The sequence below is a fragment of the Psammomys obesus genome, unplaced genomic scaffold (genome assembly GCF_907164565.1).
Source record: "Psammomys obesus unplaced genomic scaffold, mPsaObe1.curated_primary_1811, whole genome shotgun sequence".
Taxonomy (NCBI): Eukaryota; Metazoa; Chordata; class Mammalia; order Rodentia; family Muridae; genus Psammomys; species Psammomys obesus.
Window position 1 is genome coordinate 17,403,339 of NW_026596079.1, and position 24,109 is coordinate 17,427,447.

The 24,109-nt window shown below is 40.9% G+C and overlaps 1 protein-coding gene and 1 pseudogene across 4 annotated transcripts in view; both read right to left on the reverse strand.

Moving 5' to 3' along the window:
* The window catches only part of Nsmce2 (NSE2 (MMS21) homolog, SMC5-SMC6 complex SUMO ligase), a 219,189-nt gene that overhangs the window by 146,056 nt on the left and 49,024 nt on the right, over positions 1-24,109 (reverse strand). The window lies entirely within an intron of this gene.
* Positions 242-1,072, reverse strand: LOC129690677 (60S ribosomal protein L10-like; annotated as a pseudogene).

Here is a 24,109-nt window from a genome sequence, read left to right on the forward strand (position 1 = left end):
ATCTATCTATCTATCTATCTATCTATCTATCTATCTATCTATCTATCTACCTACCTACCTATCTATCCACCCATCCATCAATCTATTCTGAAATATATAATTACATAAATTACAATAAAATATATAACAAAAGGCAATAAACAATCTACTAATTTATGCTTCCTTTTTTTTTAGCAGATTGGATCTGAGATTTATTACTGAACATGATTTGGTAGGGTACAGGAGAGCACTGTGGAAACCCTCAGGAATGCAGGGCTCTCCACTTGTCCCAGGGACCACGATTGGGGATATATTTGACCCCACAGTGAATCAGGAATGAGCCGCTTCTCAGCAGCCGTGTCTTCAAATCCATCCACATTAAACTTGGTGAAGTCCCACTTCTTTGAGATATGTATCTTCTGGCAGCCAGGGAACTTGAACTAGGCTCTATGTAGAGCCTCAATCACATGCCCTTTATTCTGAAGTTTGGTGCAGATGGACATGATGATTTGGCCAATGTGAACCCTGGCCTCTGTGCCCTGGGGCTTCCCAAAGGCACTACATACACCTGTCTGGAGCCTGTCTGCCCCAGCATAGGACAACATCTTGTTGATTTGGATGACATGCAAAGGGTGGAGCCTCATTCGACTATGAACGCCATCCTTACCACAACTCTTTTTTTTTTAACTTTTATTAATTACACTTTATTCATTTTGTATCCCCCCATAAGCCCCTCCCTCCTCCCCCCCGGCCCCCCCCTCCCCCCCTCCTTTCTGCATGCATGCCCCTCCCCATGGTCCATTGATTGGGGAGGTCCTCCTCTCCTTCTTTCGGATCTTAGTCTATCAGTTCTCATCAGAAGTTACCACAACTCTTTACCATGTATTTGTTGGCAAAAATACCGGCAGCCTCCAGTGCTTCAGAAGAGTTGTTCATATTAATTTGACACCATGTGGCCACAAAGTGGGAATTCATCAACTTTTGCCAAGTCAAAGATACGAATCTTAGCATCAGGGACACCCTGGCAGAAGCGAGACTTTGGGTACAGCTTGTCCTTACAATAACAGTAACACTGGGTGGGGTGGTGACCCATGATGACAATAGGAACGTTGGTGGCGTGCCGGAGAAAAAGAGTTATTTTTCTTTTTTTTTTAATTTGGGGTATTAGATAAACCCAGGGCCCCACAGATGCTAGACCAACACCACCACTGAGCTACACTCTCAGCCTTCTTTCTCCTTTTTATTTTAAAGCAGGTCCTCACTAAATGATGCAGGCTGGCCTTGAACTCCCTCTGAAGCTCAGGAAAACCTTGAAATCTACTTTCTTCAGCTTCCCAAGTAGTTGAGGTTACAAGACTGTATTGTATCATCTTCCCCTTTTTCTAAAACAAAGTCTTAATAAATAGTTATGGCTACCTTGGCAAAGATTACTTCTTTTTCTCATCTCCCATTTGGCCATGCCCAGCACTGGTTGACATCTGTGGGCCAGCCAGCATCATGACCCTTGCAGGAGAGAAGCAGGTGAGGCAGTTAGGACCTGCTCTGTGCTGTATGAGAGCCTGGTATGGACACTCAATGTTGGATTTAATGATTTCTAACTTGAACTTTCTTGTTTACCTTTTGCCAAAACAAACACTGTCTTAAGAAAAATTGTTCCTTTCTTCTGTGGTACTCCTGACTGATTCTTTCTTTCCATTCTTTCCTTTTCCAATCCAGTCAGAACTAAGAGAGTTCGAAGATTTCAGTCGTGAGAAAGAACAAAGAAGCAGGAACCATGTGATGGGAAGGAGAGGCAGATGTGTCATTTGAACAGAGGATGAATAGCAGCTTCAAGTGAGCTGGGTAAGATGAGCATGAACCCTGGAACAAACCTGATTACACTTCAGGCTGTGGTCTTGAACAATCCTTAGGAAACCTTTGATTGTTTATTGTCTCTTTACTAGGAACCAGCAGTGTACACTTTAGTGACACTGAGACAACAAAATTCTACTTATGTTTAATTTTTGGCATGTGGTGGAAGATCAAATATTACATTCCTTTCCTGCCAACATCAGCACAGATACTTTAACATGAATGAAGATGGAGAAGGAAGATATGGGGAAATATAAAACAAAAAACACCAAGAGCAAGCAAGTAAAAGCTCTTACTTGAAAAAAATAATAATAATCAAGGACCATGAAGATCTGAGCTGGGAACATAGAAACTTACTCTGTAACTAGGTTAGCTTCGAACTCAGAGATCCACCTGCCTCTGCTTTCCCAGTGCTAGGATTAGAGGCATGTCCAGCTGTGCACAGTGGTCTTTACCAAGCACTGAAGTGCTCAAAACTGGATAGCGAAGATCCACAAAGAAGCCTCGGGAACAACCCCAGCACTGTAAATGGGAAAGAACTTCTATTCTCAGTCTTTATATAGCCCAACCTCTATTGAGACCTCTGACACATCTTACAATTTCTTCCCACTTTTGGGGGCACTTTTTGGCTGTCTTTGTTAACTCTTACAGGTTTTCTTTTTTTTAACTCTTGAAGTTGCCTGTTAAATATGGTATTCTCCAAATGGCTGTTGTATAGCAGAAAACATGCTATGGACTTTAAATTAGAAATCAGATTTATAGGAACACTTCTTTTTTTTTTAAAACAACATACCTCCATATACATACAAAAGTAATTTTGACTTTGGGCATGGTTGCACAATCATGGAGTTCCTAAGATCTCAGCATAAGGAAGTGGAAGGAGGAAGATCAAGGGTATCATTGACCACACAGTTTAAAGACAAGGTAGGCTGCCTAAGATCCTATCTCAAAAATCCAACCAACAACAAATAAAGTGCTTCTATACCTACAGAATTTGAATGTCTAGTGTTTGGGAATAAATCCAGGACCTGTCTCATGCTAGCTCCATTTCCAGCCCCTGAAATGTCCTTTCATATAAGGTGGAAGGCAACAGAAGGTATGTGTGTAGAAGACAATAATGGAATCTACCTTGACCTGCAAATCTAAGGTGTTAAGATTAAATATTTAGGCTCTAGACTTAGAATATGAGACTCTACTACTCACTGAATGACCTCAGAAAAGCCCCTATATGCATCCAACTCTGATTTCCTCTCATAGCCATAGAAAATAACAGTGTTCATTTCACAAAGTTGCTGAGAATAAGTGGAACAAAGCAATAAAGCTCCCAGTTACCTGACAAGAGTATTCTATGAGGGGCTGTTATTGTTGTCATGATTACTATTGTCATTATCATTTTAAGAGGCAGATCTGCAGGAAGGCTGGATACGCAGGTCTGCACTCAGTTAAGACTGGAGACACCCACATGGAGGCCTCCACAAATAGATTTTAATGGAAACCATGGAAATGAATGAGATCACCAAGGAGACTGAGTAAATGGAAACACAAAAAGGACCAAGATAGAACTTTGGAGAATACCAAATTTAACAGGCAACTAGAAGAGTTTAAAAAGAAAACCTGTAAGAGTTAACAGAGACAACCAAAAAGTGCCCCCCAAAATGGGGAAGAAATGTTAAGATGTGTCAAATGTCTCAGAGAGGGTAAGCTATATAAAGACTGAGAAGTGTCCATACAACTCAGTTTGAGTCATCTGGGACTCTGGCAAGAGTAGAGCAAAGCACAAAAGCTCATGCCAAATACCCAGACCTTGTTCAAAAAGATGAGGCAGTAATGCAAAAAACATACACATCACCAAACACTTTAAAACACTTTCTGCTCAGTTTAGGCTCAAAAACCAATTATGAATACTTAGCTGCATTTTTTTAAAAAATCTATTTCATTTTTTCTTCAACATCATGATAGAGGCAGCCCCTGAGAGTGCAGGGAGTCTTACAGAGGAAGAGAGGGGTGGGGTTAGAGGGACATGGAGGGGACAGGAGCCCCACAAAACTAAAAGATCTGAGCCCAGGGGGTCCTGCAGAGATTGATGCACCAACAGAGAGGACCATGCATGGAGAGGACCTAGACCCCCTGCTCAGATGTGGCCGACTATCAGCTCAGTGTCCACGGGATCTCTGAGTGAGGGGAGCAGGGACATTTTATTTATTATATATTTGTACATATGTGGTCATAGGCATGACTGCACATGCAGAGAAGCCAGAGGACAACTTTTGGGTGTTGTTTCTTTCTGGGTCTGGGGGATTGAACTCAGGTTTTCAGGTTTGGTAGTAAGTACCTGCTGAGCCACCTCTCTGGCCCCTTAGCTACATTTTAACTAACACCCAATCCTGCCTGCTTGTTACTGCAGCATTTCCTCTGTGTCAGCAAGGGACAGGTACTCAATGAGCCAACTTAATTATTATGGTGGAAAGTCCTTCCTCTGAACAAAAGCCAAGGGTATTTGGGGGTGGTTGGGGAAATACTACAAGGGAACAAAAGGTGGAAATCAATCATAACCCATATTGAAACTGCATACCACTTTCACAATGCTTGAATATAAATACTAATATAGGTATAAAATGATAATATACCTAATTTCTTCTGTAATATACTGTATGCATATATAATTACTAAAAAGTGTGTCATTTTATTGCTACAGGGCAAAGTCAAGATCTCCTCCTGCAATTTCCATTACTGCCTTACAGGCATCATTTCACTGGGAGGGGAGAACACAGGAGTGAAAGATATTAATGGTCTGAGTCATTCACACACTTCTTGAATCATGTGATAATCTAGTTAAAATTAGTCATTCCTGTAACTGAACCGAGAGTCTCAGATAGACTGATTGACTTTCAAATGACTAGCAAGGTGTCTTGCTTCCAAATACCCAATGCTTTCCAGTCTCCTTTAGAAGTTCACCACAGCACACATTAGCAAACAAAATTTGCTTTTATTCTGCTTAGGAAGAAGACTCAGGATTCTAATTTCTAATTTGTGATAAGTTGAATCTAAAGCAATGGGACCTGGTTCATGATAGAAATCTACAGAGAACTGGCTCAACTGTTCCCAGAAGACTCATTCAACAAATATTTACTGAGTCCCAATTGAATATTAGGCACTGAAGTATTTATGGGTGCTGGCCCACAGTTATGACACACCACCAACCCAACTGGTCATACACAGGGTACATTAATATAGGCCAACACTGTCTCCACCTATATGTAGCAGAAGAACTTGGTGAAAATTTTATAAAAGATATGTCTCAACAGAGAACCACTATGCTTTCACTGTGCTGTTACCCTTATTGCATGTACATATGGGAGACATGCTATACTTTCTATATTTTACTATACTCTTTCCATGCTTAAGAAATATTCATACATGTTTAATGACACCAAGCATAGACTGTTTCCTTCATCTCATGCAAACTTCTTTTGCTACTGTATAATTTATACTAAACTCTACCAGACCAAATTATTTGTAGTTTGGTATGTTTCCTAGCATTGTTACTTAGCAAGAGTATGACTTCTAACTAAACACTAGAGAGAAAATACTTCCTTGTAGTTCATTATGACACATCAAGTGGACTTTATAGTTTACCAAGGTGTTGTAACAGTACCAGTGAGCAGTTCCAATCACACATGGAACACCTTTCCTCCTTCAAGCTTTGATAAAAATTGAAAAATGAGTACCATCAAAATGTATGTATGTTATTGATTTGGTTCTGATGACCGATCCTGTTAGAATATTCCCAATAGATGGCAGCCAAATGAGAAGGCCTGCCACCTTCAGGCATCTGTACTAAGTATGTAGAAGCACTTATGCTGCTGAAAATCACCCCAGGACATTGCTCTTTGCACTATGCCCACTCTAAAACTGGGATCAACGGGAATAACTGGTGTACTCAGAACACAGCGTGAGGGTTCTCGTTTCCCTGAGAGAACAAATGGAAATGCTGATCTCACCTCTCAGAGTTTGTTTGCTTGCTGGTTATGGAGGAATTCTTTTGACAACATTTAAAGAAACATATATAGTTTGTTTATTCATGTATTTACCCACTCAGTCATTTACTGATTTATTGAATATCTGTTACACATGACCCTGTACTAGGTAGGCATTGGAAGATATATGGATTAACAAATTAATCCGTCTCTATGACTACCTTGGAGTATGTGATCTGGTGGGGGAAACAAGTATTCTTTAACTAGACAAAGAGGTTATGACACTATGGTAAGCACTTGGAAGAAAGTTTATCCGATGTTAGGGAGCATCTAATGAAATAAATACTGAGGGCACTGTTTCAGACAGTATTTTTTTCTTCATAATTTATTTATTATATATCCCAATTGAAGCCCCTTCTTTCAACTCCCCCAGTCCCACCTTCCCTCTCTCTTCCCCTCATCCCCTTCCCCTAGTCCACTGAAAGGGGGAGTTCTCTGCTATTGCCATCTGCCCATAGCTTGTTTAGTCTCATCAGGACTGCTTGGATCCTCTTCCACCACAGCCTGGCAAGGTTGAATCATCAGGGGTGAGTGATGAGAGAGCAGTCAACTGAGTTCATGATAGACACAGCCCCTGCTCCCCTCATTCAGAGATCCACATGGAGACTGAGCTGCCAATCAGCCACATCTGAGCATGGGATCTATGTCCTCTCCATGCATGGTCTTCTGTTGGTACAGCAGTCTCTGCAGGACCCCCTGGGCTCGGATCTTTTAGTTTTCTTGGTCAGGCAGTATTTTTAAGTGCTCAGTCTAACAAAGTCCATACCTAAAGCAGGGTAGGATGAGCACTGTGGCTCTTGCTAATGGACACCAGCATTTTTAACTCCAAGTGGTGCAAAGCCTCAAGTTAAAAAGCATCTTTATCTCAATTTTATAGACAGGAGGAGTAGATAGCTCACAGTAGTTAAACAACTTGCACAAGGTCAAGGTGGAGGCAGTGGCAGACAGGACCAACTCATTAAATCACACTATCAACACTGTGAAAACATGAGGGACTCCAGGCAAATATCCAAACCACTTGTGGTCATATGTGAGTTCTCCCTTGAAAAGACACTCTGAAATGGACCTGATCTGCCATGTCTTTATATCCACAGATTGAGCCAATACCTTATTAGTTGCCATGATATCTCACTTGAGAACTTACAGTGAAACAGTACAAAGATGCAGGTTGATACTAACCAATAGGATTTATGGTTCTTACCATGTAGCTTATCATCCAGAAAGAGATGCTGAAGTCATCTCTGAAAGACTCAGTTCTAGCACCTCATGAGATTAGGTAAGGTGGCATTCAGCTGATACTGAAAACCAGAAAATAACAGATATAGTTTCTCCTAGAGCCGGAGTGGACAGGCTGGGGGTAGGGTGGGGGTTGGGGGAGAACTAGTTTCCCAACTCTTTCCCTCTGTCACAATTGGTGATCAGCTTACACCCCCACCCCACCCCCCCCTACTTTATGGCAACTCTGGTTCTACTGGTTGGACAGTATCAGAACCCAAGCAAAGAATGATTGTCCAAGGACTCAACAATGCCTCTACTGACCTGGAAGTTCAAACAGAAGCCTAGTAATTCTGAGCCCCTTATAGCACAGACAGAAAAAAAGGAAGGCTAAAAATTGGTTGAGGCAATGAATTGTGACTGCCAAGGGTAATCAGAATTGCTACTACAGAGTTAGAAAAGACAGGTATGACTCTGGTATACCTCTTAGTTTTTCTGTATCTAGTGGTAAAAGACAATGGATGAGAGAAACCACTACATACAGGCAGAGAGACTAAGATCTTAGACCCTCATGTATGGAAACCAAAGTGTCATCAGCTGAAAGATGGCAAGGGCCAAAAGAACATGGAAAGAGGAGTAGAGAGAGAAATACTAACTGTGGACCAGGATGAAGAACAAAATCTAAGGTAGGTATGTGTGCGTGGGGGGAAGGGGTTACAATTTTCTAATGGGCTAGCCTCAAACTTTTCTGTCAGTCTTGCCTCAGCATCTGGAACAGCAAATGGGATTACAGCAAATGCCATCAAGGCCAGCTCTATTCATATTTTCCCCTTTTTTGATGTGTACATATTTATGTTTTTAACTAATCTCTTATGCTTTCTCACTTTCATTTTTTCTTAATAGTTTATAAAATAAGTTGATAGTTCAGTACTTACTGAGTACCCAGGGAATGTATACAAAGGAAGCTCAGCCCAGGTATTTATTTGGAACTGAAAACAGTAGTTGATGTCTTATTCTTCTCGCCCTCTTATTGAGGACAGAGCAGAGCAGACCTTTTCATGAAAGAAGGCTGACATGTGCTAAAAAGAAGCACTTTGCTACTGCTGCTGCTGTTACTGTTTCTGCAAATTTAAGCCTCAAAGAAAACTGTAGACGTCCAGGAGGATGAGCAGTTGACCTCACCTGGAATTCCTGAACATATTTAGGTTTAAGAAATTTCTTATCTTGGTAGTGATACTTCACTTGGGAACAACCATAAATTCTTTGCAGTTCTGAGAAAGAAAACCAGTTGTGGTGGTTTGATTAAAAGTGGCCCCCATAGGTCCATAGATCCACAACTATTACAAGTTGTGGCCTTTTTGGAGTAGGTGTGGTGTTGCTGGAAGAAGTGTGTCACTTTTCCTGCTGCCTTAGGATTCAGATGTATAACTCTCAGCTACCTCTCCAGCACCATGTTTGCCTGTGTGCAACCATGCTTCCTGACATGACAAAAATGAACTAAACCTCTGAAATTGTAAGCCAGCCCCAACTAAATGTTTTCTTTTATAAGAGTTGCAGTGGTCTTGGTGTCTCTTCATGGCAACAAAACCCTAACTAAGACAGAAGTTGGCACCAGGGCTGGGGTATTCCTGTGACAGACCTGACCATGCTTTTGTTTGGAGGAATGTGGACTTTGGATTAGGGAATCAGCTGAATGCTTTAAGCAGATCTTAGTGGGACACACTAGTAAAAACAGGGAAGACAGTGGTGCTGTAGGTGATTTGTACTGTGGTGGCTTGGTTCAAAAGGTTCCAGAGGAAAAAAATATTACTATGTAGCCTAGAAGATGTTCTTGTGATAATTTAGTGAAGAAGGTAGATGCTTATCTGCCCTTTTCCAAACAGTCTACCTGAGGCTAATTTGAAGAGTTTTGGATTAATTCGTTGGCAGAGGAAATCTCAAATCAGCCTGGTATTGACTCTGTCATGTGGTTATTAGTGTTCACTCTTATGGAGATCTACAATGAAAAGGAAAAAGATGAGCAAAGAAAAACATAAAACTTACAGCTTAAGAAGAAAGGGGACACCAGGAAGTAGAATGGAGCTAAATCCTTTGTTCAAGGAGATACACAGATTAAAGAAAAGCCTGATGTTAAATGGAATAAAGGGATCCCACCAAGATCCCACCCAGCTAAGCTTCCAATGTTAAAGAAAAGCTTAGGGCCAAGTGTAGTGATACATGCCTTAAATCCTAGAACTAGAAACAAAGAGGTGGGGAGAGGTCTCCAAGTTTGAGTCCAACCTGCTCTACAGAGCAAGTTTCAGGGAGCCAAGCTGAGGTAATGAAGGAAGCCACTGAAAACAGAAATCTGGTGAAGATGTATTTGAATAAGGAGGCCATGTTCCAGCCTCAGCAAGCAAGCAGAACTTGGCAGCTTCAACTATGTGTTTATAGCTTTAGATCATTTTTTATCTGTACGGTACTGAGATACACAGGCATTTCACAGTGATTGTCCTATTTAACCCTCCCAAAACAAAGAGGAGTTTAAGAAAGCACTAAAACAACACCTCCTTCAGGACAGGAAGCCAAGACTAAGGGGTAGTCTAACTGCAAGTACCCAAAGAGCTCAGTGTTGGTGGTAGGGGTCCTTATTTTGGTAGGTATGCTACATCCCTAAGATTAGAACTTAACTTCTACTGTGGACTTTACCAACTATGTCCCAAAAACCTAGTAGGGCCACATCTGTTCAAGATATGCTGAGGATACAATGAAGAGATACAAGTCCTTGCCCTGGCAGAGTTTATACTCTGGTTGAATGGAAAAACGATACATCAAACAAGATGGAAACAGGTAAGCTCTTCTGTGATGGATAGTCAGAGATGGCTTCAATATAATGCTGAGTAAGGATCTAAAGAAATTACGGTGGTGAGCCTGGAGTCTGAATGGTTATAGAGACAGGCAGGAAATGAGGTCAGAGTGTGGGATACAGCAGAGGATGGCACGCATTAGCATTTACTAGGGAGCAAAGGAGTGAACAGGTCTGCTTTTCACCCTGGCGACTGAGATGAGTTTAGGAGAGGTGGCAGAGGAAGGTCAGTTAGTAGGCTGCTACAGTTTTCTAAGCAAAAGGTGATGATGACATGTTTTTGGGTAACAATAGTAAGAGGCAGTCAGATTCCATTTACACATTTCAAAAGGTAGAAATAACTATTTCTTGAAGAAAGGCCAAAGTTACTTTGTTCATGGTCTAGATATGGGTTGTGAAACTGGACTACTTTGGTGTTTTGCTTCATTAAATTGATGTGAAAGTCTGAGACATTGATAATTTATAAGGAAAATACTCAAATTTAGTTCTGGAAAATTATATCCACAATGAAGTGAAAATGAAGAGAAGAGAGCTATACATCTAAGAGGTGATTTTGAAAAAAAAAAAAAAACCACTAGGTTTCAGCTACAAATGATGAAACAGTGTTAGGAAAGCATACAGGAAAATCCCTTTGGTCCAGAGATAGCATATGACCTCAGGGAGGTCAGCCAAAAAAGACCAAACTCAACAGGACGAGTGAGAAAGAGTAAGAACACTCCAAACAGGTACTTGCTGGTGCAAGCAGATTGAGTTACACCTCAAGAACTGGCCTAAAAGGACAGGAAATGGGACCACATAGGTAAGCAATGTAAACCACATAAAGGGAGTTGAAATGAAGCCTGAGAAATAAGGAATAACTGAAAAGAATTCATGGAAAAGGCAGACAAATTTTCAAATGTCCAAAGAGCTCTTGGGACAGGAGAGAAAGCAAGCTTACTCTGGGAGATATACGATTGTGAAAGCAGGAGCAAAGGTAGGTGAACTCTCTTAAGAATCAGTAAAAATTGGAGATGGAAAGTAAGGTATGAGGCTCTAAAAGAAGTAAAGCAAACAGATTTCTATGTGAGAAAGATCTACTGATTAGAAGTACTTCTGTATATTATTCAATCCCATCCCCCCCCCAAAAAATAGTTATGGGGAAAATTTTACACTAGAATGCTGACATTAAGAAGCCTGTAGCTCAACAAGACAGAAAATGACCACTACATCAGTGACTTCATTTATATGGTTCTCATAAAAGAAATCTGGAGTAGAGTTGGGATGGAGGACTCAGCAGCATAAAAACAGAAATGCTAGTTATGAGCAAAGACATCATTTCTGGGAAATGTACACAGTGTCAAATATAAGACACTAAGGAGGAATACTAAGATCTGAAGGGTCTGGAGAGATACAACACCCTAGGAGATTTAAGACTAAATTGATGTCTGAGACACAGATCATTTAAATGACAAAACAGTGTTAGGAAAGCATACAGGGAAATCCCTTTGGTCCAGAAAGATGAGATCAAACCTCAAAGAGGGTTTGAAGGAGTGGCCAGAGGCTAGCAACAAAATCAGTTATGTGTTGTCAAAGTTAAAGGAGTGGAATGCAGGGAAGTAACAGTAATCAATACGGACAAGTCACACAACAGGACATCAGACCACAACCTCTGCATGTGTCATTAGATGTGCTACCCTGAGAGATTAAGGTAAATGTGAGCCTTAGGCTTCTCATCAGAAAGCTTGCTCTTCTGTCTGCTGTTCTCTGAGGTGAGGATACATGGTGAAGGGCCATTTAGACGGGGAAGGCACCACAAAATGCTGCCATTTTACTACCACATACCTTATTTATATGAGACAAGGAAACCCAATATTTGTATGAGACAAAAATAACTGAGGTGGAAATCACAGTGTGACAAGGAATTGCTGTTGCCAAATTCTGGACATTTGTGACCTTTGTAGGTGAGTGCTGATATTCCATCCTCCAACTCTGGAAGGTGATGTGCTAATGAAGGCAGAACACTGGCACATGATCAGATTTGTGTCCTTATAAAAGGATCCCAGAGCCCTTCGGAGCCTGAACAAAGCGGGCTTTCCTCAGACACTAAGCTGTTGCTGTTCTGAGTTTAGTGTGTGGAGCACACCATGCATGGGCTACTGCTCAGGGCACTTTGCTAGAGCATCTCAAAGGAACTGAGACAGATATCCACAGAACATGGTAGGGACTTTGAAGAGCAGCTGGGAGTGAGGACCCAGTCCTTTTCCTGTTCCTCACCTTCCTCCCATCCTCTAAGTGCAGGCTAACCTACAGAAATTCTTGAGAGGCTGTCAAGGGGACTTACGTAAGCATTTACACAGAGAACAGTACTTTCACCACTGTTTCCCACTGTCCTCATAAGCTTCTCATGTAGACATCTTACGAGGCAGCTTTAAACCCACAAGCTGTTTAGACAAAACACGTTTCATACAAGTTACACTCATCAATCAACGATTTCAAAAATTCTAAGTCTTTTAAAATAATAAGCGAGGTCCTGCTTATCAAATGAAATATTCTAACCATATGACTAAGGAGACCTTTGAACAACTACACTGACTCTCAGTTCAGTTTCAACAGGTATTTCCGAGGCGGCACTAAACACACACATTTCTATCAAGGACTAATGTCCCTCCTGACCTTTCTTGTTCTCAGCTCCTCAAGGATATGGAAGTGTGATAGAAAATGTCCTCAGTGTTTCCATTTCTATTATTAGAAAACATCATATTTCCTCAGATAAAATTAAACAGTATGTTTCTGTAGTGGTTTGATTGTGAAATTGCTGCCCATAAGCTCACACTGTGTGAACACTTGGTCCCCAGGTAGTAGGGCTGTTGGGAGGTGGGGCCTTGGGCAAGTGGGTCACTGAGGACAGGCTTTGACCTTAATAGGTTGGCCTCACTTCCTGTCTGTTCTCTGCCTCCTGGCTGCAGACACAGGTGCCAGCCTCCTGCCTCACATCCTTACTGCCATGCCATCCTTGCCATGGCAGACCACATCCTTTCTTAAACTGAGTCAAAATAAACCCCTCCTTCCTAACACGGCTTCTTATCAGGCATATAGTCACAATAAAGAGAAAATACTGAGATAATTCCTGAAAAAGAAATAAAAGTATTCCACTTTTTTCATATATAATCTTTTCCTATCCCTTTAGCATACTTTCTTTTAAAGCATTATTGTTTTAAGATAGACTCTGTCTTAGTTAAGGTTTCTATTACGCAATGAAACACTAGATCAAAAAGCAAGTTGGGAAGGAAAGAGTTTATTTGGCTTATACTTCCATATTGCTGCCCATCATCAAAAAAAGTCAGGACAGGAACTCAAACAGGGCAGGAACCTGGAAGCAGAAGATGATGTGGAGACCATGGAGGGGTATTGCTTATTGGAATGCTCTGCCTGCTTTCTTATAGAACCCAGGACCACCAGCCCAGCGATAGCACCACCCACAATGGGCTGGGCCCTCCCCCATCAATCACTAATTAAGAAAATGTTTTACAGCTGGATTTTATGGAGGATTTTTCACAGTTGAGGTTGCCTCTTTTCATCTAACTCTGGTAAAGTGACAGAAGATTAGCCAGTACAAAGTCCTAACTCGTTTCTACCACACTCTCAATATACACAGATCACAACATGTTCTCTTCCCTTCATTTATACTGCATCAAATTTAATGTTTTGGCATTCAAAGTTCTAACTATTAAAAATCTCAAATGTATACACATTTACATACACATCTTTTGTCTTCATAATTCAGTAGTGGCTGGTGATACTGAAGTTGGTGTGATGGTGAGAAACCATCTTGCATTAGGATCTAAAAATAAAGTACCAATGGCATGATGAAAATCATCTTGTGTTCTCCAGGCACACACCTATAATCCCAGCACTTGATGGACTAAGACAGAAGGCTATATACTTGAGTCCCAGGCCAGTCTGAGCTGCATAACAAAACCCCAATTCAAAAACTAAACAAACAAATAAGTTATGTCTTGCTCCAGTCTATGTCAGAGTGTGCATGGAGGGGTGTGGGATGAAAGATATCTGAGTGTGCATGGACAGTAGGGGGCTATGGGGTAAAAGATGTCAGAGTGGAGGCATGGAGGGGCAAGGAGTGAGAGATGTCAGAGTGTGCACTGGGGCACGGGGTGAGCGATATAAGAATGTACATGGAAGGGCATGAAGTGAGACAGTGGGACTAAGGATACATACTTTACGTTCTGTCTACTGAGGAAGCAGAAACTTGGGAGAAGAAAGGACCGACCAGTGCTGAATCTCAAGAAAGCCTATTCTTTCTAAGTATTATCACAGGAAGCCCAGTTTGGGGAATACTCATGGGATCACCTTCTTGTCTCCCTTGGATCTCAGCCACAGCCCCACAAGTCAAAAGGTCTTAATCAAAAGAACTAACACCATTTCTATTATGACCTAAGAGAAAAGAAATGTTGTTTTCTTTTTCCTGTTGTTGCTAAGGTAAACCTACTTAGTAGACTAGAATAACTAAAAAGACAAGTTAAATTTATGTATCAGGTGATTTAGCTTTTTTGTTGACGCTATAAATTGTCTTCCACAGTGACATACAATGTCTGACCACTAAGTCTGATTTCAATCTGCTCTGTATTTCATGCCTTGTACTTACAGTCCAGCCTGAGAGTAAAGCAAGAAGAGAAGACTGGCCGTTCCCCTAGGCTTCCACACAAATCAACAGTGCAATGGAACAAATGAATACTGTTCAAGAGTTCTCTACTGTCCCTTGTCCCTCAACACTCCATTCATCCAGCAGAGCAGCTCTTTGATGATGCCTTCTATGCAATGAACAGTTTCTCTGCACTTAAGTCATTTCAAAAGATTCAATTATAAATGCTTTAATTTATTTTAGCATAAAAGTTACACATATACAACAATATTCTTTTCCTCAAACATATAACACTAATGAGATCCCTCTTTTACAGATAACAAATCAGTGTGGAGGGCCACTTTTTGTGTAGATTAAATTTCTCAAACCTTTACTTTTGGGAGCTTTATAAGATATAGGCAAGATTCTAAATACACTTTATAACTAAGATGAAACAAAAATTCTTTTCTCTCAGCTGATAGTTACATTCTTAGTGAATTTAACAAACTACACCCATCTTGAATACAGAAATGTCACGAAAAGGCCTTCAATAGACTGTAGTAAGAAAAGTGACACTTTAACAGTACTCTGTGACCTGGTTAATTAAGTCCATTAACCTTGCTGAGGCACAGAACCAATAGCAGCCACTTTGTCTAACTGTATAAGGTTACCAGGCTCATTACTAAGGATGTTGCAGAGCCAAAACAGCATCTCACTCCTGGTAAAGAAATATGGTTTCAGACTCTTACTCATGGGGCAGGGGACTGAAGATCAGACTGGTATTTACAAATCAGACTTAAGCAAGCCCTGGCACACAGTAAGTAAGCATGGAAAACCTAAGAGAAGTGGCTTCAGTATCTCTCACCTGGAGCGCAGCTAAATCCTTCAAATCCCTACACAAACTGATAACCATACAACCAATGGGCTTTTTCACTGCTTTAGAAAAACTGGACCAAAATAGTTACTTATACTTAAATGTCTCTTAAGCGACTAGTCTGGAAATTCAGCTACTGAATTTATTTTGAAATTGTGCTCCATGATTCATTTAAGAAATCCAAACACTGGCATGTGTCTTTCTCTTCCCAGCTCCGAGAGCTCTGAACTTCTCTTCCTCTCCTCTGGAGAACAATCAGAAAGTCTGACTCCTCTGGGCCCATTTACATACCATTAGTCTCCAACAGCCACAGAATCACCTTTCACTTGTTTTGGCAGGGGAGGGGGCATGGGGATAACATTGTGTTAAAATGTCAATATCTCTCTCTCTCTCTCTCACTTTATGTACAATTGCTCACTGAGGTATATAGGACAAATACTACTACTGATCCATCTTAGAAATGAGGAGTCCAAAGTACAAAAGTGGCAAGACTGGCCCAAAGTCACAGCCTGGTAGGGCTGGGATATGAAACCAGATTTTATTTCCCACACCAATCTCCCTTATCAGTCAGAGAGCGAGTAGTCTGCAAAGGAACAAGGGACAGAAAGGTGACTGGTGTGGTTTATCCAGAACTTGTTTAGACTAATTACATAGAGCTTTATGAAATTTCACTAATTCCATCCTTTATTGCTGCACAGTGAACAAGCCACTAAAACCATCTCATCAGAGAGTATAAACTGTTTTAACTTAATCTCTTTCTCCTTGTCACACAGTGAGGTTCACTTCAAGAATTTCACAACAATGTGACTCAGTGAGTAAGCAAGCTGATCTGCATTAGTCACTTTTTAGCTGTTACAGGAGATTCTCCAAACTTCTTGTGGTAGGCAGGTGGGCAAAAATAATACCAAAAAGACAACAGCACTAAAGGCAAAATGTAAACGTGGGTCTTACACAGTTCTTCCTTTCAGCTTGTGCTGCAAGGGAAGAAAATGACCTGCCACCATTTATCCAGGCTTAGGTAGCTTAGAAGAGAAAGCTCACTAACTTAAATCAGCACATGGTAGATTTTTTTTTTTTTTTTTTTTCCAGCAAGAGAAGGAAGTTAAGGACTGGGACTGCAGTTTAGTAAGTGCTTGCCTAGCATGCACGATGCTCTGTGCTCAAAAAACAAGAATAAAAGAAATGGGAGTGGGTGAAAGCTAACAGGGCAGAATAATCAGTCATACTTTCACCTCTAAGGACTTTCATACGTTATCTCATTTTAAAAATCAAGATACCACTATCAGATAGGTGAGGGCAGGTATTACTAAGCTGAGTTTGCAAATGCACTTAGTCTGAGAAACTTGCCGAAGGTCACATATTACCCTGATCATAGGACCAAAAACTTACTGCCATACCAGCATTGTGCATAACATAGTACATTGGAAAAGAAAGCACTTTAATTTCATGTTCTGACTGAGTAATTTCACTGCTAAATAAATATGGTATAACATATAAATATGTTCTAATTTCATCATGCTATATTATATGCTTATCATATTATTTATAGGTGTTCCAAGTAGTATCTCAACAGTTTCTGCCAAGAAAAAACTGAACAGGTGATGGTTTTGGAATTTTTAAAAACATGGTTAATTACACCTCACATGCCAAATCCATTTTCTGATTTTGTAAGAGGAGGCTTCTTTGAGCACACTTAGGATTCAGTCCACTCCAAGGTCCCATTTAGTATTAAAGGGACACTTTAGGCTTCTGTTTCCCAACAAAAGCTAGACTCAACCTTAGGGTGACAGGGTGTGACCAATAAGGTTAACAGGGCTTGCTTCTCAGTATCAACAGCATTCCAAGAACCACAAGTGATTGTGGGTACTGGCAAGCAAGCTTGCAAGCATGTGAGATCTTACAGGTGTCAGCTGAGAGGAAGGTAAAAAGTGTATCCAGATGTCTGGGAATCATTTGTGTGTGCAACCATGTTCAACTATTTCTGGTTACTGTTTTCAGTAGCAAGAACAAGGAGCAGGCTTTTCTAAGAAGCACTTTCTTGTCAAACATGACTAATTATTTTAAGATGTAAAGAAAGGAAAGAAATAAAATTTTAAAACCATTTATAACTGGCTAAATTACTCCACCCCACAAAGAAATGAAATGCAAGAATATCTACTACTTAAATTATCAGGTTCATGATGAAACAAAAGCATGAAAGTGCTGCCTTTGCCAGAAGCTCCGTGTTTTGAGGGCAATACAGAGAGAAGGGGCTTGCAGTGAGTCTGCTGAGCTTTGGCTCCACTTCGCAAAGCAAGTTTTGTGGTGCCACAGTGGTAACTGCACACTCACTAGGCCTGGGAATGTAACGCCCTATATACTCTTCCCGTTATTCTCTTGCATGTTATTGGCTTCTAGAGATTCCCTCTGAGATAACAGTAAGACATGATACATAAATAATAAATAGTGTATAAACCCTACACATTTTTCTGGCCAATACAATACAACTATCAAAAAACTGTGAATATAGTTTTTCAGTGTGGTATAATGAACAAAGTAAGATTTAAAGATGTGACACACAGCACAGAATAAATCAATAACCTTGTATATACAGAGAAATATATTCAGGGTTTCACTTCTGCTACTTATAGAAAACATCTCAGGGAAATAATGCACATCATTCTTGAACTAGAAGTCATGTTTACCTAATTATCTGGTGCTTACCTTAGAACAACCCCCATCTCCATATACCAGCTTACTCTAGCTGTTATGGACAAAAATAAGTACAGTCACTATCAGGCAACTTCACTTCAACTGGCCAGATGCATTGCTGCTCACCGGCCTCTGTGCCAGCCCAAGCCCTGGTTCCCACCCAATCCTTCCTGGTCACAACACTGAAAAGAGCACTAAGTTCTACCCCAGCCAGTTCTCCACTCCAGTTTCTAGAGATATCCCTTCCACACACAGGGGAAAGAGCACAGTTTCCCACTGCCCACCCCATGTTAGCTGAAATTCCCTTCATGATTCTGCCCGATGCTGGCCAAGGGGGATAAGGACACTTCTCTGCGAAACTTCCTACACAATCTGATGACAGTGTGACAGAGTTTCAGGTACTTTTAGGATGACACTTCTCATATTTCCCAGCATTTTGTGACCTGTAATACTATCCCCATACTCAGTAGAAACTGAGGCTCGAGGTCTACATATATATAAACAGAATTTACTAAGTCTGTCCTTACTCCAGAGTTTGTAGATGTGTTTTTATCATCTATCAAACTAGATGACTGTTAAAATGACTTTGTAGCTGTCTCGGGGGCAGATCAATACACTTTTGTGTCGTTAGTAGTGTAAGTGCATTATGATCACTAACTGAACAATTTAGTTATGAGATTAATAAAGAACTGCTTCCAACTCCCTAGGTCAGTACGTGTTTATTTTACGGTGAGCCTGAGCATTTATTTGGTGGCTCACTCCCCAGGTCAGTCTACTTGCCTGCCTCTTTCTCTCTATTACCCACTCATCACCACTGCCAGATGGTGAGGAAAAGTCTGAATCTCAAGCTTAGTTCTTATCAATTATGGAGAAAAGATGACTCTGGAAGGATATTAAAGCAGTTATCTATGCTATTTGAGGTCCAGGTGTGTCTAGCCTGTGGTCCACAGGCTGCACGTACCCCATGATAGCTATGAATTCAATTCAACACAAATTTGTAAACTTAAAACAAGAGATTCTCTGCTGTAGACTTTTTTCCTGTAACTTGATCATGCAGATCTCAAATGTGAACTTTATAGATGACAAAATCATGCCACAATGTCAAAAAGTTAGCTATGCCAGACAGACTATATCCAAGGTCAAAATAACACCAAGATTGCTACATCGAGGAACACTCCTGCCATTAAGTAGTTCATGCTGTTACCAGCAGAGTTACTTAAGGTCTTCAGTAATCATACAGGTACCCCATACAGGTGCTTAACTGGAGTATGTGGTTACCCTGGTTGTCCAAAGGTCTATCTCCTTTTCCTGTCCTGTCTGTGGATTTGATAATCCCTATTTTGGATTCTTTTTTGTCACAAAAAAGAATCTTTTTTGACCAAATTCTTGACAAGAAGTGACGGGAGAAATGATATGTTCTGGCCTTTAGTTCAGGGAATACAGTACATTGCGGTAGGAAAGGCAAGACAGGAGAGTGGATGTGGACGCCTGCTCAGGCAGAGGGCGCATGAGGCTGCTGGCTACATCCTGACCTCTTCCAGATGGTCTACACTCACCACCCAGCATCACCTCTTAAGGTTGTATAACCTCCTGAAACAGCACCGCCAGGGAGGCTCAAGTGTCCACATACCTGAGCCTCTGAGGTCACATTTCACCAGCCCTCACTCTTTTGCTCCTCTACTCTCTTAGTAAAGAACAGCCTTCTGCCTACTCTGTAACGCCCCCACTTTCCTGACCACTGTCATTTTCCCTTCTTTTCATTCTCCCCACCATCAATTCACAGAGGGGTCATGTTTGTTCCCAGCAGACAGTCTGTGTACCTTTCAAAACTTTCTTCCCTCTTCATTGGTGGAATAACGTATCATTTCCCCCAATGTCTAGCCCTTTCCCCTCTCCTCACATAATAATCACTAAGGGCCACCTCCTACAGTGAATTTGGTATGTTCTGCCCACTTCCCAGTTCCCTACACAATATAAAACCTCTAGATAAACTGCTGCATCTAGCCCTCAACTTCCTTTGTAAAATTAGGGAACTTCTGGGGGTGTAAAGATGGCTCAGCAGTTAAAAGTACTTAATGCTCTTACAGAAGATCTGGGTTAAATTCCCAGTACCTTTACAGCAGGTAGAGGTCACCTGTAAATGCAATTCCACAGGATCCAGTGTCCTCATGGACACTGTAGACATGTGATAAACATACAAACATTTAGCCAAAACACTCATATACATATTTTAAATCTTATTTAAAAATTAGGAAGCTATGATTACAGAAACATTTAACAAAGTAGATTCAAACTTTGGCATGTCAGCCCTCCCCCAAACTGTTTTCTAGTTAGCTCAGTTTAGGAAATTTCTAAATATCCTTTTCCTCTGGAGAATCACATTGCAGAAAAGCACATTAAGGGCTTTGGAGCATTTAAGGAAATTCTTTTATCAAGCATTCCCCAAACTTACTGACCACAAAATCCTATTCTCCTATTATACTTAGTCATATCCTGATTAATTCGTATTACAGAACAAACTTTTGAAAACACTGCAGTGGAGCACAAGGCCGACTAGAGTGTTAAGCATTTTATAATTGACTAAAATTTAACACTTAATACCTAACAAAACACTAAGATGATTTTTTATAAACTATGAAAATGAATCTCAGTGTAGGAATATTCATCTCTTGCAGCCATATTATTCTGATAACTAAGGGATTTATCTAAAGTCTTTCCCACAGACCATTCACTAACATACAATTAGTGAATTGTATATCCAGGCCTAACTGCATATGTAAGACAAAAAAAGCACCAAACACAAATGCAATTTGAAGGTAACTGTAGAGGGAGCTCTAAAGGACAAAAATAAATACCAGTAAGCACAGAAATAGATACATCCCAAGGCCAAGTGGATGATGAGTAAATTCCCAAAGTTGGCGCTTTTTCCCCCTTGAAATTGCCACTTCAAGGCAATGTTCCTGTGGAGGAAAAGATCACATACGATATGATTCATCCATAAGCTTCTTGAACTGAAATGTTAAGAGGCGGCATCATTCTGGGCTGTTCAGTGTGGAACACAGGGATGCAGAGAAGAGGGTGGGCTCTCAGAGCTTGGCCATCTGGCTCCAACAGCTTCTTACCTGCTTCTATCTCCTGTCATCTTACCTTGCTAGTCTTAGTTTCTTCTATGTTTAGGAATCTTTTATCCTTATGCTTTATAACCCAAGATAGTTCCCCTTCTTTAGTGAGCAGCTCAGAACACCTACGAGAATGGCGTGCATTTGTACATTCATTCCCTCAGCAGATAATCACACCCAACAGTCACATCCTCTGGCCTGGAGCTTCCTGTAGATACTAAAAAATGATGTACTAGCTTTCTACATGAGCAATTCTGTTCAAATTTAGTTAAACATTTTAGTTAAGATTGCCTATAGGGGCTGAGCATAGTGGTGAATCCTAGCATTTGGAAGGCACAATCAGGTGGATCTCTGTGAGTTCCAAGCCAGTCTGGTCTACATAGTGAGCCCCTGTCAAGGCGTTGAGAACTATAGACAGGGCCACACGTTAAAGCAGTAGATAGTTAAGTTAATTTAAAAACAAACGAAAACCCTAGGCTTACCAGTTGATGAAGGGTGAAGGGTGAGAGGGCATAGGGAAGTAACATGTCAGAAATGGCCAAAATTCATTGCATAATGACAGGACTAAGGTACACTATACTTTGACCCAGCTTGTACTTTTATCATATCTGGTTTTCAACACTGTATATAAAGTATATTTCTACTTTTCTAGCTTCAACATATGAACTATAAAAGGCAGATAACATTTCAGGTTAGCATATCAAACAAAATCCACAGTAAACAAAGTACGGGTAGACTTGATCTGTGAGAAACACAAAGAAAACAATGCTCTCCTTAGGCTTTCAGTAAAAATGTTATAGACACTGTCTTAAAAACAAAAACAGCTATGTGACAGCAATCCGATTTAAATGCTTAAAGCCTTACATAATCTACAAGATATAAGGAGAACAAAACAGAGTTTTGTGGACAGGGAAGAGAATACACAGGCTCTGCAATTCCCGACCACACCACACAGTGCAGCCAACAGCACAGGTGAAGTCAGATGACTTTTCTAAGAGCTGGAGTTTGTTCTAAAAGTGCGTGTCCAAATGAGTCTCAAGCTTCATTACTTTCCATAAGCTCTGTGACTATATTTCATCACTGATAACTGATAATCTAGGAGACTAGTTAGGTCACTTGTCATTTAGCTTTAAGGTTCCCATTCATTTTCAACATTAGAATTGAGATCGTTTAAAAGTCTGGAAGGGCCATCTAGGTGGTAAAGGCTTAAGTAACTAACTGCCTTACAAAAATCTGAGTTCAATCCCTGGGATTGAACACATGGCATGAGGAGAGAACTGTCCTTTGACCGCTCCCAGGCACAGCAGCCCAAGGTGTTTTTGCTGTCTCCTACTTGAAAGAACACATACTTGATGGCAGACTAGGGGATGAACTGGTGAGGGACTCACCTTCCCCTAGCTACTAATCTAAAGGCCACAGGGCAAACTACAGGTGTAGGTACGAACACTAATAAACACAATGAGAACAACTGAAGACTACCACTGGATTTATTTAGTCTAATTTCAGGGATATCCTCTACTTGAAAAAACAGAATGATAAGTAATGAAACAAATTCACAAATCTGCCATTGTCAGGATGTACAGTAGCTGGAATGGGGTCAGCACTCAAAATCTGCTGCCAACTCACTCAATCACTGACCAGCCCTGGAGAGTAGGCCAACAATGTTTCTTACCTATGAAGGTAGACATTGTCCTTTGCTGTCCTGAAATTAAGAATTTGGAATGATCAAGGCACCCTACACTTTGACATGAAGACCATCAAAAGGGCTGATGAGATGGCCCAGTGACAGTTATGAGCACTCAATGCTTTTGCAGAGAACAGTTCACAACCACTGGTTCCTCCCATTCCAGGGGGATCTGATGCCCTCTTTTATCTTCCATGGGCAGCTGCATGTACGGAACTCACACAGGCACACACACAGACACACAAATAAAAAAACACAGTTGGGCAGTAGTAGCACAAGCCTTTAATCCCACCACTCAGGAGGCAGAAGGTGGCAGACCTCTGTGAGTTTTAAGGCTAGCCTGGTCTTCAAAGAGAGTTCCAGGACAGCCAGGAATACAAAGAGAAACCCTGTCTCGAAAAGCAAAACAAAACCAAAAACATACATATTAAAAAATAAATAACTGGGCACAGAGGTGCACACCTGCAATCTCAGCACTCAGCACTCAGGAGGCAGAGGCAGGAGGATCCCTGTGAGTTCAAGGCTGGCGTGTCCATGACAGTCAGGACCACACAGAAAAATCCTGTCTCAAAAAATCTAAAAAAGTAAATAAATAAGGACTATCAGAAATGGGGGCTGCAAATGTAGCTCAATTAGTAGAGGGTTTACCTAGCATGCATGAAGAAGTCCTGGGTTCAGTCCCCACCATCCCATAAGACTAGGCACAGTGGTACACATCTGTAATCCCAAATGTTTCAAGTTCAAATGTCCTGGGCTACATGAGACTGTCTCAATTAAAGACCATCACAAATAAGGTGCTCCCATTTCTGACAAAAATCACATTAAGAAGTTAACTATCTTTCATTCTCCATATTAAGACTCATTTGACTCTCACTGGAAACATACCTTCTTCAGGAAGGACTCATCTAACCAGCCACCAGAGATACTATGCCTGGAATTACTTAATGACCTGTAGTACCTTGTTTCCCCTTTGCAGCCCACCCAGTGACAGTAATAAATACCAACTATTACTCTTTGTTAAATGTCCATGTTTTCTAGGCATCAGACAGCAGAGGTAAAGTCATGTGGGTCTTGCTCACTGACTTCCTATGCCCTGCACCAATAAGTGCTTGGCACATAGGCATGTAGTCCATGTATATTCAACAGACATTTGAAGGGGAAAGCCATCCAATGCAGTCCTCTGAAAGCAAGAGAAG